The sequence below is a fragment of the Jaculus jaculus genome, chromosome 2, assembly GCF_020740685.1.
Source record: "Jaculus jaculus isolate mJacJac1 chromosome 2, mJacJac1.mat.Y.cur, whole genome shotgun sequence".
Classification (NCBI taxonomy): Eukaryota; Metazoa; Chordata; class Mammalia; order Rodentia; family Dipodidae; genus Jaculus; species Jaculus jaculus.
Genome location: NC_059103.1, coordinates 108,870,038 through 108,884,900, shown reverse-complemented (window position 1 = coordinate 108,884,900; position 14,863 = coordinate 108,870,038).

The following is a 14,863-nucleotide window of genomic DNA, read 5'->3' as shown; positions in this document are numbered from 1 at the left end:
CTTGCATTTGATCAAGTCTTCATTAAGCTTAATCCATCAGTTATTAAGATCTTCCATTTCTTGACTGACCTTCAATTCATTCATATCTCTTTTGAGACTTCTAAAGTTTTCTCCAATCAAATTAAGCCTACTGTCAAAAAGTAAAAGCTCTAGGAGACAATTCTGTTAAAATTCATTGATATGATTGTTGGTTTTCTGATGGTTTGCTTCCAGTTTAGCAATTCTTTTGACCAGGGACTCATTAGTTATTGTGTTTTCATTTTGGGATTGAATTTTTGTTGATTTCTCTATGATTTCACTGGAGTCTTCCATTGTAGGACTAGACATCCTTGGTGGAGATGCCTCAGATTTCTTTCATTGGCTTTTTTGGTACTGTTGTCTATCCATCTTGGGTAGACACTTTATTCTATTGAGGAGGAAGCAAATTTTTGTCCTTGTAAGTATCTTCAGAGGATGATCTGTTCTAGATGTGAACTGAATTGATGTACTGGTATACAATGTGGTTATAAGCACATATGCAAAGATTGTGGAGATGGCAGGTGCATCAACAGTACTTGGGCAACTGGGAGCTCTGTCCTACTCACTCTGCTTGCATGTACTCTTCAGATAATGGAAATCATAGGTTGGAAACCAGGTATCAGTAAGCTGGAGAACCAGAGCAAAGAGGCCTGTTCCTACAGTAGCCTGTGTACCCTCAGACTCAAGGGAATATAGGATGTCAGTACTCAGGGGCCAGTAAGGACACCAGAGCAACATGCATCTTTCCATACATCCCCTCCTCTCACCGGGTCCAGATCTCCCAAAGCCAGGCACAGGGGGCCCTACAGGTACCAGGAAACTTGGAGGAGCCAGGGAACAGGGATCTGGCTTATTCACTCCTTGTCTGGTGCATGAACCCTCTAGCACAGGGTATCCAGGAATTGAAAGGTGAAGCAATATTCCTGCTTCCACAGCAAGCTCACAGGGTCCCAGCAGCCCCAAACCAGCCACAGACGACCCTATTCAGACAAGGAAACTGGGAGAATCCTGAGGGAATGGGGATCTGGCCTGTGTGCTTGCTGTGTGCACCCTCTGGCACAAGGTATCTTGGAATTGGGGCTATTTATTGATTTTCACTTATATTTATAACAGTGAGTAAAACAATGTAGGTTCTTAATGTTGTCCATATGTTCTTTTTCTTTTGTTTTGTTTTGTTTTGAGTTAGGATCTCACTCTAGCCCAGGCTGACCTGGAATCAACTATGTAGTCTCAGGCTGGCCTCAAACTTACTCACTGTAATCCTTTTACCTTGGCCTCTCAAGTGCTGGGATTAAAGGAATGTGCCACCACACCCAGCCCATACCTTCTTTATGGTACACTGTATGTATAAACAGTAAGTGATACTAAAGAGTGATGGTCAATTAATAGTTAAAAGAATTACATAAAAAGTTTTGTGCCAGGGCTGGAGAAATGGCTTAGCGGTTAAGCGCTCGCCTGTGAAGCCTAAGGACCCCGGTTCGAGGCTCAGTTCCCCAGGTCCCACGTTAGCCAGATGCACAAGGGGGCGCACGCGTCTGGAGTTCGTTTGCAGAGGCTGGAAGCCCTGGCGCGCCCATTCTCTCTCTCCCTCTATCTGTCTTTCTCTCTGTGTCTGTCACTCTCAAATAAATAAAAAAAAATTAAAAAAAAAAAAGTTTTGTGCCAGAACTGTTCTAGAAATGGCTATACAATTTAGCAGGTGCCATTAAATGGATCATATTTTTGTGTATGTAAATAATAAATAATTTAAGCTCAATAAGATAAAAGGTTACCTAAAAACTGAGAACTATTACATGAAGATAAAATAGGATTGATTTATTTGTTTTGTTTTGAAATAGGTTTGCTATATAGCTGGGGCTGGCAATGAACTCATGATCTACTTGCCTTAGGCTCTAGAATGCTGAAATTATAGGAGCGGCCCACAATATCTAGTTAGAATTTGGTTTTATAATGGATATTAACTAACAAGATAAATGTTTGCCACCTTTTTTGGTTTGGTTGTGTAGGGAAGTGTAGGGAATAATATTTAGAGTGATATCTGGATTTGCAGGGCAGGGTAATGTAAATATAGAGCTCTGGAAGCAAGTGGCAAAAAATACAATCAGGAAATTCAAAGAACAATGTTATGACCAAAAGATAAAAGTGAACCAAATATGTAGAATGTGGTAAATGAAGGAAAAAGTGCCTTCATCGAAAAATTCCAGAGGTAAATAATGCCTTTTCTAGTGGCTTAAAAACTGGAGGACAAATTTAATAGGTCACTATCAGCAAGATTTAAGAAAGCCAGAGCAGTGACCTGATTTAAACGTAGAACCCTGAGCAAAGAACTAGGACCAAGAGAGCTCCAGAGAGTTAGAAGCTGATGTAGCCAGGTGAAGGATCACAGTGTCTTCCAGACAATGGCAAACCTGAACATTTTCACTTCACAACATCTCATTTATATCAGTTGGCACTTCATTCCTCTCTTCCTCTCTGTCTCTCTCTCTCTTTCTCTCTGTCTGTCTTCCTCTCTTCTCTAACTTTCTTTCATGAACACATAAACAGTATCATGATTGCTGCAAAAATATTTCTTCAAATTTCTATCATCTGAAAAGGTTGCAAAGATTATTACTGTAGTAACATTGATTGCTAACACTACTAACTGTTGTAGACAGTTGCTATGGAAATAGTCAGAGATTTGTTTCATCCTGCTGACACTGCTTTAGGATATACTTCAAGTTTTAAGAGGGAGGAGCCTTCTTTGCAATTTATCATGTACAATCTATCATATGTACTTCAGAAGCAAGAACTGTCTACATTTGTTATGTGTTCACTGGCTTGTCAAAAAGAGCTAATCTAAGAGACATTTACTCTATTTGGAAAAATACTTGGTAAATCCTAAAGTGTTTTTAAATAACAGTTTCAGGCACAGGGTAGAAATGGAAATGTACTCAAATGTTTTGGAAACTCTCCCCGTCAAGATTTTGCTGTTTGTACTTCACCAGATTCAGTTATTCTGCAGGCAGAATTAGAGAATAAACATTTGAAAGGATGTTAAAAATAAGATTTTCTAACATACATGAAGGACATAGTTAAGGTTACTGTTGAAGTCAGGTTCGTATTGCTGGCAGAAAACACCTGACCAAGAGCAGCTTGTGGGAAAAAAAGGGTTTATTTTGGCTTACAGACATGAGTTGAAGGTCCATGTTAGCAGGAGAAAATGATGGCATAAGCAGAGGGTGGACATCATCTCCTGGGCAACATGAGATGGACAATAGTAACAGGAGAGTGTGACAAACACTGGCAAGAGGAAACTGGCTATAACACCCATAAGCCCACCCCCAATAATACACTGCCTTCAGGAGGCATTAACTCCCAAATCTCTGTCAGCTGGGAACCTAGCATTCAGAACAACTAGGTTTATGGGGGACACTTGAATCAAACCACCACATTCCTCCCCTGACCTCCATAAACTGATAACCATACATAATGTAAAATGCATATACATTCAGTCCAATTTAAAAGTCCCTATAGTTTTTAATCAATCCTAATAATAGTCAAACATCCACACAGTCCAAGATCTTTTAACTGAGCCATAATGACAAAAACAGCACCCACCAAACCCATAATGGCCAGAATAAACATTTACACTGAAAAGTGTGGCATTGGGTATAGCAAAGAAATGTTCAGCCAATACAAGATTTTTCAAACAATTGGGGCAAAAAAAACCCTGTAGCTCAAGTCCACCAACTCTAGTCAGTGCCAAATCTCCATGTCTGATAATTCTAACCAGCAACATGTCTCTGGTATTCCAATTCTTCCCCTCCAGCCATGCTACCCACAGTCCTGGAAAACTTTATTCAGTGCTGGTAGCTCTCCTTGGCAGCTATCTTGTGGTTTTGGTGTCTCCACTGTATCTCCACTGCAACCCATGGTCCATCCTCACAGCTCCATTGGGTATACATGGGGGCAATCAAGCAAGACTGCTTCAAAATGCCCATGGATGTTTCTAAAATATAAGACAACGTTGCAAATTAAATGACCCCCTCTTTCCTGCATTTCTTATATGCCATACTGTGTGGGGTGCCAATTTGTTAATCCAGGTGGGGATAAAGCAGACTTTGAAGAACAGGGCACTGCTTCAGCATTCAAGCCCATTCAAAAAACTGCATTCTTTCTGTTGTCCTAGTGCAGGTCAGATGGTCTAAGCTCAATGATTATTATCTTGTATACAATTGCAGCTAAATAGGCAAAAGTTTCAGCCCAAAGATTTCTTTCTGTGCCATATCCCTCTCCTTAGACCAGTCTGTTTCTATGCACTACCATCCTGCACAAGCTCTCAGGACAGGGTCATAACAGTAAACAAGCCTCTCACAAAAACTGCTTCTAGCCCAGTCCAGGCAAAGCTCTTTCTCACCCTGTTAAGCCAAACCTCACAGTCCTTAATTTTTACTGTATTCAGGTCTTTCAACTCTGACTGTAATAGTCCATGAAGCTCTACTTGCAGCACTGCAAGGTGTCTCTTAGATCAAGATTTCAAATCCTTCCACATTCCTCCTACAAAGTAGTTCCAAAAGTTCAAAGCCACACAGTCAAGTTTCTAGCAGCAACAATACCACTCTTCTGGTATACAATTTACTGTTGCAGTCACCTGGCCTAGCTCAGCTTTTGAGATAAAAGGGTTTATTTTGGCTTACAGACTCAAGACAAAGCTCCATGATTGCATAGGAAAATGATGGCATGAGAAGAGGGTGAACATCACCTCTTGGGCAAAATCAGATGGACAGTAGCAACAGAGGAAACTGGTTATAATACCTGTAACCCAGCTCCTAACAATACAGGAGGCATTAATTCCCAAATTGCCATCAGCTAGTAACCTAGCATTCAGAATACCTAAGTTTATGAGGAATCCTGCATCAAAGCACCATAGTTACTAAACTAGAAATCTGTACTCTGAACCATAAAACATTTTCTCATTTTCCACAGGAGAAAAGACTTGCTTACCTTTTCCTTGCAAAAATAGGAAGAAGTAGGATTCAACTTGTAATTGGATTTTGAATATTAAACACTGTTAACACTTGGTTTGCATGATATTTCAGGAAATATCATATTTTCTCAGTTCCCATTTGATCCATTCATGAAGGTCCACAGTGGCACTATGGCCAAAAGCTTAGGATGGATGATACAGATCACAGAATACTGTTTATAACTCCATCAGACATATCTTGTACTTATTAATCTATTATTTGAGTTGATTATTTGTCACTTATGTTTAATGATTAGTGAAGATTGCTTACATGAACTGCTTAGTAAAGTTTGTGGGTAGTGAAACCATTACAATATATTAATTATTTTTAAGTATGAGGGTGAATACTATTGCAGGAAACCTAAATATTGCTATGAATAGGATTTGGGTCTTTAGAGCAATAACTTTTCTCCTGAAAATTCAACACAGCTTATTGTTTTTATATAAGTAATAATCTTTTCTTATATCATGGGTCAGAAAAATAAAAATTGTACTATATTTAAAAATTATTAAGCACTTAGATTTTCATTCTGCTTCAGGTATATTATTCAGTATCTTTCAAGAAAAAGGTTAAAAATAAAAATAATACAATTAACTAAATATACTGGGTTGATACCTCCTCCCTTCCCTCAAACTTTCTGTCTCTGGGTGTATATAATTGAACATTTGTTCTTCTGTCTTCATCCTTGTGGCCTGTGGAGGGCTCCACCCATTCTTCTAAGGTTAAATATATTGAATGCCCAATTAGAATTATTACATTAATTTCAACCTGGTCAGGAATGAACACATGCCTCTACTACGCCCCTAAGGACAACTTAGAGAGAATCACTAGGCTTCTGCTAAAGGAACCAAATCACAGTGTGTTCTCCCTCCCCCAGCCCCCACCATGGCTACCATGAGGAAGCTTGAGTTTCCTTCCACTCACTCAGTTATCTCTACCAAGAATATCTATTGCTATCTTCCCCCTAACTATTAGTTTATTACCTCAATGTTTAGTGCTTCATAACTCTTCTATATAATTTATATTTCCATGGATCAAGTAAATTTTGTGCCAAGCTTCACATGTGCTAAGCCCAAGATGGGGATATATGAGGGAATAAGCTTTATACACAGATATTGAGAAACACTCACGAAAGAATTCCAAAATATGTGCAAGGCAATTAGTACAGTTTCTGAACATCTGCATTTCAAGCTTTTCAAATAATAATCATTGTATCAATGGTTCCTTTATACAAGGCATTGAAAGAGAGTTGCATGAAGATATATGCTTATTTATAAGCAGTAGAAATAGTTACAAAACTCATTTTAAAAAGTTAGGGACTTCCAGTTAAGATGGCAGCGTAGGTACCACGCCAAAGCAGCCTAGGGGGGAAAAAGACCAAAATCATCAGCAAAATACCCACTTTTACTAAAAAGTGAGGTGTATAGGAAATTGAAGCAGCAGTGGAGAAGTAGAAGAGATCCAGAGCATCCAGAGCCCGCACAGGCCAGCAAAAGTGGCTCCAGCAGCTCGGCCAACCGCCATGGCAGCAGCGCAACAGAAAGCCGCCAGACTCGGCTCCAGCCGCAGGAAAAGCCAGGTGCGGGAGCTTCCCCTCACACCGCGCTCTCCGCAACTCAGGAAACGTGAAGGGAGAGCAGCAGTGAGCAGCGGAGGAGCAGACGCGAGGTAGAAGAACACGTGGAACAGCAAGAGAACCAGAGCAGCTGTGGCTCCCTCCCCTCCTCCACTGCCTGTGCCCAGTTCCAGTGATAAGAGCAACGGTCTCGGGACCCGGCCACGCCAACTTGGGCCGACAGCGGGACCCAGGCAGGAGCAGAGTCTGGCAGCAACATCAGCGGCTCCGGCACCAGTAACAGGGGCCCCAGCAGCAGCGGATCCAGCAGCAGCAGCTTCAGTGGCGGCAGTGGTGGCTCCAGCAGCAGCAGCTTCAGAGGCAGCAGCAGCAGTGGACCCAGCAGCAGCAGCTTCAACAGCAGCAGTGACAGATCCAGCAGTGGCAGCTTTAACAGCAACAGTTCCAGCAGTGGGGGTGCTGATCTTCAGGGCCACAGTTGCCGGGCTTGGTTTGCCCCACAGGAAAAGCCGGTGCCCAGCTCCAGAAATCAGAATAGCAGCCCCACGACCAGGCAGCAACTTGACTGAGACCAAAATCATCCAAGTGCAGGGAGAACCTGACCCACGTGCACAAATCCCGAAGATGCTACAGCCAAGACAGGGACTTGGGTTCCCCAGATGCCTCCGAGGCCCCTCTTGCTAAGGACTGAATTATATGAGCTGCACCAGCAATGACAAACCAGGCTGTGGTTCTGAGGTGACGGGCAGGGCCACTTGCTGGGCAGTGGTGGGCGATGCCTCAGAGGACTTCCCCGAGGATGCTGGCCAGGCCCGAGCGACGGTCATTCCAGGACGAGGGAGCAACATGTTCGAACGTGCCTGGGGGGCTCGCACGATTATGAAAGAGTGAGGGAGGAAAAGTGGCATCCAGACTGGGTACTCAGGGTCTCTGGTCCAAGTTGTGTTACGGGACTCCCAGGAATCTAGCTTGGAATCCTATCTGCCACCAACTGAAGAAACACAGTACACCCAGTATGCCCTGGGTGCTCAGTAGACTCTGTATACCCAGCCACTCATTGGATGGGCTGGGCAGTGTAGCTGGGCTCATGGTGGCTGTTTGCTGAACGATGTATTCTTTTTTATCTATGTGTGTATGCACATGTGTGTCCATATATGTGTGGGTACATGTATATGTGGGTTACGTACATATATGAGTGTGTGGAGAGGCCAGAGGCCCATGTTGGGTATCTTCCTCAGTCACTTTCCACTATATTTTTAAAAAAATATTTTTGGTTCTTTAAAGTTTTTTTAAAATTTATTATTTAGTTAGTTATTATACAACACATACTATATTGACCTGCCTTGAAATCCAAGCACAGCCACTTTACCAGCTCTGTGACCCTGGACATAGTACTTAATCTCTAGGAATGACAGTTTCACATCACATAGACACAGAGAAATGGGTCAGAGGGAGAGGGAGAGAGAGAGAGAGAGAGAGACAGGGAGAGAGAATGGGCGCACCAGGACCTCTAGGCACTGCAAGCAAACTCCAGACGCATGGGCCTCCATGTGCATCTGGCTTTCATGGGACCTGGAGAATCGAACTGGGGTCCTTAGGCTTTGCAGGCAGGCACCTTAGCTGCTAAGCCATCTCTCCAGGCCTAAAAAATTTTATTTATTTATTTGAGAGAAAAAGAGGGAGAGAGAGAGAGAGAGAGAGACATGATGATGATGATGATGATAATGATGGCACTCAGGGCCTCTGTCTGTAGCAAATGAACTCTAGATGCATGCACCACCTTGTGCATCTGGCTTATGTGGGTCTTGGAGATTAGAACCTGGGTCCTTTGGCTTTGCAGGCATGGGCCTTAACCACTAAGCCATCTCTCCAGCCCTCCACCATGTTTTTTTTTTCTTTTTAAACAAGGTCTTGCACTGAACAGAAAGCTCACCAATTCAGTTACACAGACTTGTGAGTCCCAGGGATCCTCCTGTCTCGGCCTTTCAAACACTGGGATAACAGGTGCACACCACCTCATCTGGCACTTTTACAAGCATGTTGGAGATCCAAGGAAAGAGAGAGTTCACTAGCACTGGCAAGTGAGGGCTGGTCTGTAGACTCCTAATTCTAGTAACACACCTCCTCCAGCAAAGCTCCACCTCCCAAAAGCTTCACCAGGTTGGGACTAAGCATGAGGCTTAAAATCACACACACACACACACACACACACACACACACACACACACGAAGCTATGGAAGGACATTTAACATTCAAGCCACCACAGCCTCCAAGACTCCTTGATATACTGACCCACAAAGAAACCGTGATCCTGATTCTCCAGATGTGAAACTGTCATTCCTAGAGATTAAGTACTATGTCCAGGGCCACAGAGCTGGTACAGTGGCCATGCTTGGATTTCAAGGAAGGTCAATATATTACGTGATGCAGTCAGGTTCGCATTGCTGGCAGAAGTCACCTGGCCAAGAGCAGCTTGTGGGAAAAAGAGGTTTATTTTGACTAACAGGCTCCAGGAGAAGCTCCATGATGGCAGGGGGAAATGATGGCATGAGCAGAGGGTAGACATCACCCCCTGGCCAACATCAGGTGGACAATAGCAAAAGGAGAGTGCCAAACACTGGCAAGGGGACATTGGCTATTATACTCATAAGCCCGCCCCCAACAATATACTGCCACTAGGAGGCATTAATTTCCAACTGCCACATGCTGGGGAGCCTAACATCCAGAACACCTAAGTTTATGGGGGACACCTGCATCAAACCACCACCGCACCAATATCTCTGTAGTTCCCTTTCCTGCTTCTGGTGGGGGTGGGGTGGGCACGGGGTGTGTGTTTAGCCTAGCTCATCTTCAGGCTTGAGAGCAGATGGGTGGACAATTGCTCTGCAGTAATCCTCAGAGCACATGTAGGCGACTGTGAGAATGGCTCCAAGGAGGAAGGAAGCAAGGAGGGCTCCTGGGAGAACATAGCATGCTCAGTCACAGAAGACAGCCAGCAGCTAGACATGTAGGGTGAAGAAGGAAGGACTGGGCTGGAAGGATGGCTTAGTGGTTAAGTGCTTGCCCGTGAAGCCTAAGGACCCCGATTCGAGGCTCGATTCCCCAGGATCCACATAAGCCAGATGCACAAGGGGGAGCACATGTCTGGAGTTTGTTTGCAGTGGCTGGAGGCCCTGGCATGCCCATTCTCTCTCTGTGTGTATGTGTGTGTGTGTGTCAAATAAATAAACAAAAATATTAAAAATAAAAATGAAGAAGGAAGGATTGCCCAGACAGGACAGTATACTGGCTGTTACTACCACCCATGCTACCTCCATTGTTATGGGGATCTGTACAGACCAGAAGCAATGTTTCCCTGGAACATGGTCCTCAGAATGATCTATAAAAAAGGCCCTCACCATACCTTTGTGGGGGAAGATGTTTCTAATGGAAGTGAAATTCACATGACAAAATAATAGCTACTTCGAGCCAAAAAAAAAAAAGTTATTATTAAAGGCAAAGCTTCTTCCACACTCTTTCACATCATACAGCTAGGACAAAAGAAAATGAAGTTTCTAAGATTTCGAGGTCTATAGATTAAAATCAGTCTACCCACTTCTGTGGAACTGAAGAATGTGGAGGTCTGGAAGAATTTTCTCACTGAAGCTTCACAAGAAAACAGAGACCTAAGAACAACTTCAGAGCTATGAGGACATCAACAGTTTACCCAAAGAGAGAATTGGTGAATTATCATATGTTTGGAGACTGCGATAAGAAATTAAGAACCAAAAAAAATAGCCAAAGAACCCAAGTCTTTTCTTTTACTAACTTAATTGCCATGGGGGGGGGGGGGCAGGAATCAGAGCATTGTTAGCAGAAAAGAAAGTTTGAATCAGTTCTGTGCTACCTTAACAGTATACCTGGCTGGAGGTGATAATAACATTCCAAGAGTTGGGCTCAGGAGGTTTGCAAACCAAACTCAGCTCTTCAGAATGTTAATTTTCAGGAGAACCGCAGGGTTATTTTATTTTTAGGAATAGTGTGATGGGTAGTCTATTCTGATTTTAAGCATATAAGGCAAGGTGTCAGATGTTCCTGAACTCTCAATGGAAATGATTGTACTGTGACTTCCTTGCCTACCTTAGAGCAAAAATGCTGACAGATGAGAAAATGTCACAAATTACTGCTGGAGATTTTGCCAGAGGGAGGCAGAGGAAAAGGGAGGTTATATGTTTGGGGATGACAGGTGAACCCATGAAAGTTCAGAGGTTCAGTTTCAATATCCATCTCAATGTGTAGCTGCTCATCTGAACCTTTGCCAAGCACCAGGGAGTGTGCTATGTCAGAAGTGTTGACAGTCTCAAGATCAGTAGGCTCCTCAGAAGGTTCTTATTCCTGCATTTTTATTCTCCAGCACTTAAGAACAAAGGGTCACAAAAAAGGAATATTAAGGTTGGAATTTTCCTTCCATTCATATTTTACTATTGCTGTTATTCTTGGGGGTTTAATTTTACTATATAAAGAATATTTTTGATTTTTTGTTACCTTTATTTATTTATTATTTGAGAGTAACAGACAGAGAGAGAAAGAGGGAGAGAGAGAAAGAGAGAGAGAGAGAGAGAGAGAGAGAGAGAGAGAGAGAGAGAGAGAATGGGCACACCAGGGCCTCCAGCCACTGAAAAAGAACTCCAGATGCATGTGCCCTCTTGTGTATCTGGCTAACTTGGGTCCAGGGGAATCAAGCCTCGAACTGAGGTTCTTAGGCTTTACAGGCAAGTGCCTAACCTCTAAGCCATCTCTCCAGCCCTATATAAAGAATATTATTACTCTCAAAATTTATTCTCAGACCACTAGAATCATTGTATAAAGGAAATGTGGAAGTAACAGTACCAATATACTAATTTTGTTGTTTAATTTCTGGAGGTTTTTACATGTTTTTTTTTTTTCCCCAAATCATGCCTGGTAAGTTTGTAAATAATTAGATCATCTTATTTATTATTTAACTAGGTGTTTATCTCCTATACCTAATTGTATTTGGAGAATACACTTTCCTTATTTCAGTTGGTCAGGAAAATTAATTTTTACATCACAGACTACATAATTCTTACCACTGCCAGACATTCAGTTATGTCACTGACTGTAATTGTCATAGGACCTGGCACATTAAAAAGAGAGAAGAAAAGTGCATCATAAACAAAGCAACACAAAATTCACAAATGTACTCTTCACACAAAACAATCATTATGAAAAGAGGCCCAGTTCTGTTTGCTGCCAATACTAAAAATTGCCTGTGAAAAGTTGTTCTACATATTTTGATATGCAGCTGAACAGTGGCAGGATTACAGCTTGTTAAAAGAGAATCTCAGAGCCCAACTCAAATATATTTTATGGAGAGCCTATTCTGTAAGCTCCTAGGTCATTCCTGTGTCCATTAAGGAGTATTGACAACTGCACTGGTATTCTTTTTCCTTGAAAAATTGGTTGGTACATCCCAAAGTTTTTGAGTCAAGATACATTGTAAATTAATTCAAAATTGAAATACCTTCTGTTGTATGATTGTTAGAAAACCTATGCCTATTTACAAATAGAAGCAAAACCACTTATGAATATTGAACATTATCTTCAATGTGATTTCAGTGAAAAAAAAGGTATTGAGGCTCTAAGAAAAGGGGACCATATCTGATTATTTAAATATTTGTTCTAAACAACATAAATGGTATTGAACATGATGCTCTTTCTTTCCTTGTTTTTCTTTTTTTTTTGAGATAGGGTCTCGCTCTGGTCCAGGCTGACTACGTGTTCTCAGGGTGGCCTTATACTCACAGTGATCCTCCTACCTCTAGGCATGGGCCACCCTGCCCGGGTCCTTGTCTTTTCTGGCATATTACTATTGCTTTCCTCTCTTTACATTAATGACTGATACTTGGTGCAGACAGAATGAGAAATGAAAGCCTTATGTCACTGGTATATTAATACAAAAGCAAATATCAGATGTCAAAAGTCCAGTGTTTGTGGAAACAAAATAACATAATTGTATATATTAATAAAGAAAAATCAGGTGAATATTACAAGAGCCAAAATATATGAAGTAGATGACCATATGGTTTTCAAACGGAAACATTTTAATTTTTTTAATTTATTTATGAGAGAGAGAGAACTACTATTCCAGAGCCTCTAGCAACTGCAATTGCACCCCAGATGTCTGTGCTACCTTGTGTGTATGTGTGACCTTGTGCATCTGGCTTTCATGGGTTATGGGGAGACAAATCTGGAACTTTAGGCATTGCAGGCAAGTGCCTTAACCTCTAAGCTATCTCTCCAGCCCCAGAAATGTTCTGTAAGACCACAGAAATCATATTTTACCTTAAAAAGTAAAATAAACAGCATTATTTTAAAGCTTTCATTGGAAGAGGTAAAAAAAAAATAGAGTCTTAAGAAGCACAATGCTCTTACATTCATAATTAAATGCAAATTAGTGCATAAAAATGTTTAAATATCTAGCATCATTTTATACTAATTTCTGTTACAGTTTTGAAATGACTAAGTCTTTGTAACCAGCTACTCTTTTTGCAGTTGAAAAACAGTGATTTTTCTCAGAATGGAATATATACCTAAGAATACATTTTATTTATTTATTCCATGTTATCAAGATAACAATATAGTGTCAACTATTTAAAATTACTAGGGTGAAGTGAGAGTGATTTTGTTGTCATTCTTCTGTATCTGTCTCCCCAGTGCTGGGATTACAGGCACCTACCACTGTGCCCAACATTTATTCACAGTGTGTTGGTGATCTGAGCTTAAGTCTTCATGCTTGCATAGCATAACACAAGATGCCATATATATATATTTTTTTAAAAATCTCACTTATGGGCTGGAGAGATGGCTTAGCGGTTAAGCGTTTGCCTGTGAAGCCTAAGGAACCCGGTTCGAGGCTCGGTTCCCCAGGTCCCACATTAGCCAGATGTACAAGGGGGCGCATGCGTCTGGAGTTCGTATGCAGAGGCTGGAGGCCCTGGCGCGCCCATTCTCTCTCACTCCCTCTATCTGTCTTTCTCTCTGTGTCTATCACTCTCAAATAAATAAATAAAATTATTTTTTAAAACAAATCTCATTTATTTATTCATTTATTTATTTACTTATTTATTTATTAGAGAGAGAGAGAGATTGAGAGGGAGAGACAATGAATGTGGGCACTCCAGAGTCTCTAATCATTGCAAACAAACTCCACATGCCTGTGCCACCTTGTAGATATGGCTTTAGTGAGGACTGGGGAATCCAGCCTGGGTCCTTAGGCTTTGCAGGCAAGTGCCTTAACCACTGAGGTTCACTTCAGCCACATATATGCATATTTTTTTCCCCTAAAGTGGGCCCCTATATAGACCAATGATGTTTACCTCATGTAAGGAAAAGTTAGATAACTTCTATTTCTTTAATTGAGTTTCTGAGAATAGATTTCCTTGCAGATCAACTTCCAAGACTTTTTGGAATCTGAATAGGGGAAATGGCATCTTGTAGCTGGGTCAGTAGTGGATGAATTGCAGGAATGTTCAGATATATATCCTGCTATTAATAGAAGAATATCCAAAAAAGTTCTTGAGAGAACTTGGCAGAGATAAGTGGTAGACTGCAGGAATAGTAGGAAAAACATAAGGGAGAGTTACATGAAGAAAGAAGACTGTGTGAAACTTTGACATTGGATAAGAAAAAGTTGAGTGAAGGTCAAAACGTTGAATGAGATGCTGCCTGAGAGTTCTGCCTGCTGGAGGAAAGGCCCCTGGTATCAATAAGTCCCAGGAAACAAAGAGCTCCTTAGTAAGGCAACTGGAGGATGGGAACTTCTGCCCACATGGTTGTGAAGAATCATCCAGGTTGATGTAGCTCCTGCGTTAGAGGATGTTCCATTGTCATGAATCACTGTAAAAATGTCTAGTTAAGTAAACACGCTTATCACTTCCTCACCCCTAGATTTTTTCTCCTTCCCTTACCTGGCTCTATAAAGATAAAGAAAAATATAGAGTTATTTATAGATCATATACAGACTTAAATACATTTGTCATAAAGCCACTACCACTTTCAGATGAGGAAAATCTTTACTTTGTATGTGAGAAAAAAAAATTTGTTTATATTAGGCTGAATATATGAATACTTGAAAATGAAGCTGCTCCAATAATTTTCTTGTATGAAAAATCAGTGGAAGTCTGTATGATTAACCAGAATTGTATTGATAGAAAGAAAAGATGGTACTATAAATCATGTTTGAAGACATTTGCAGGAAAAAAA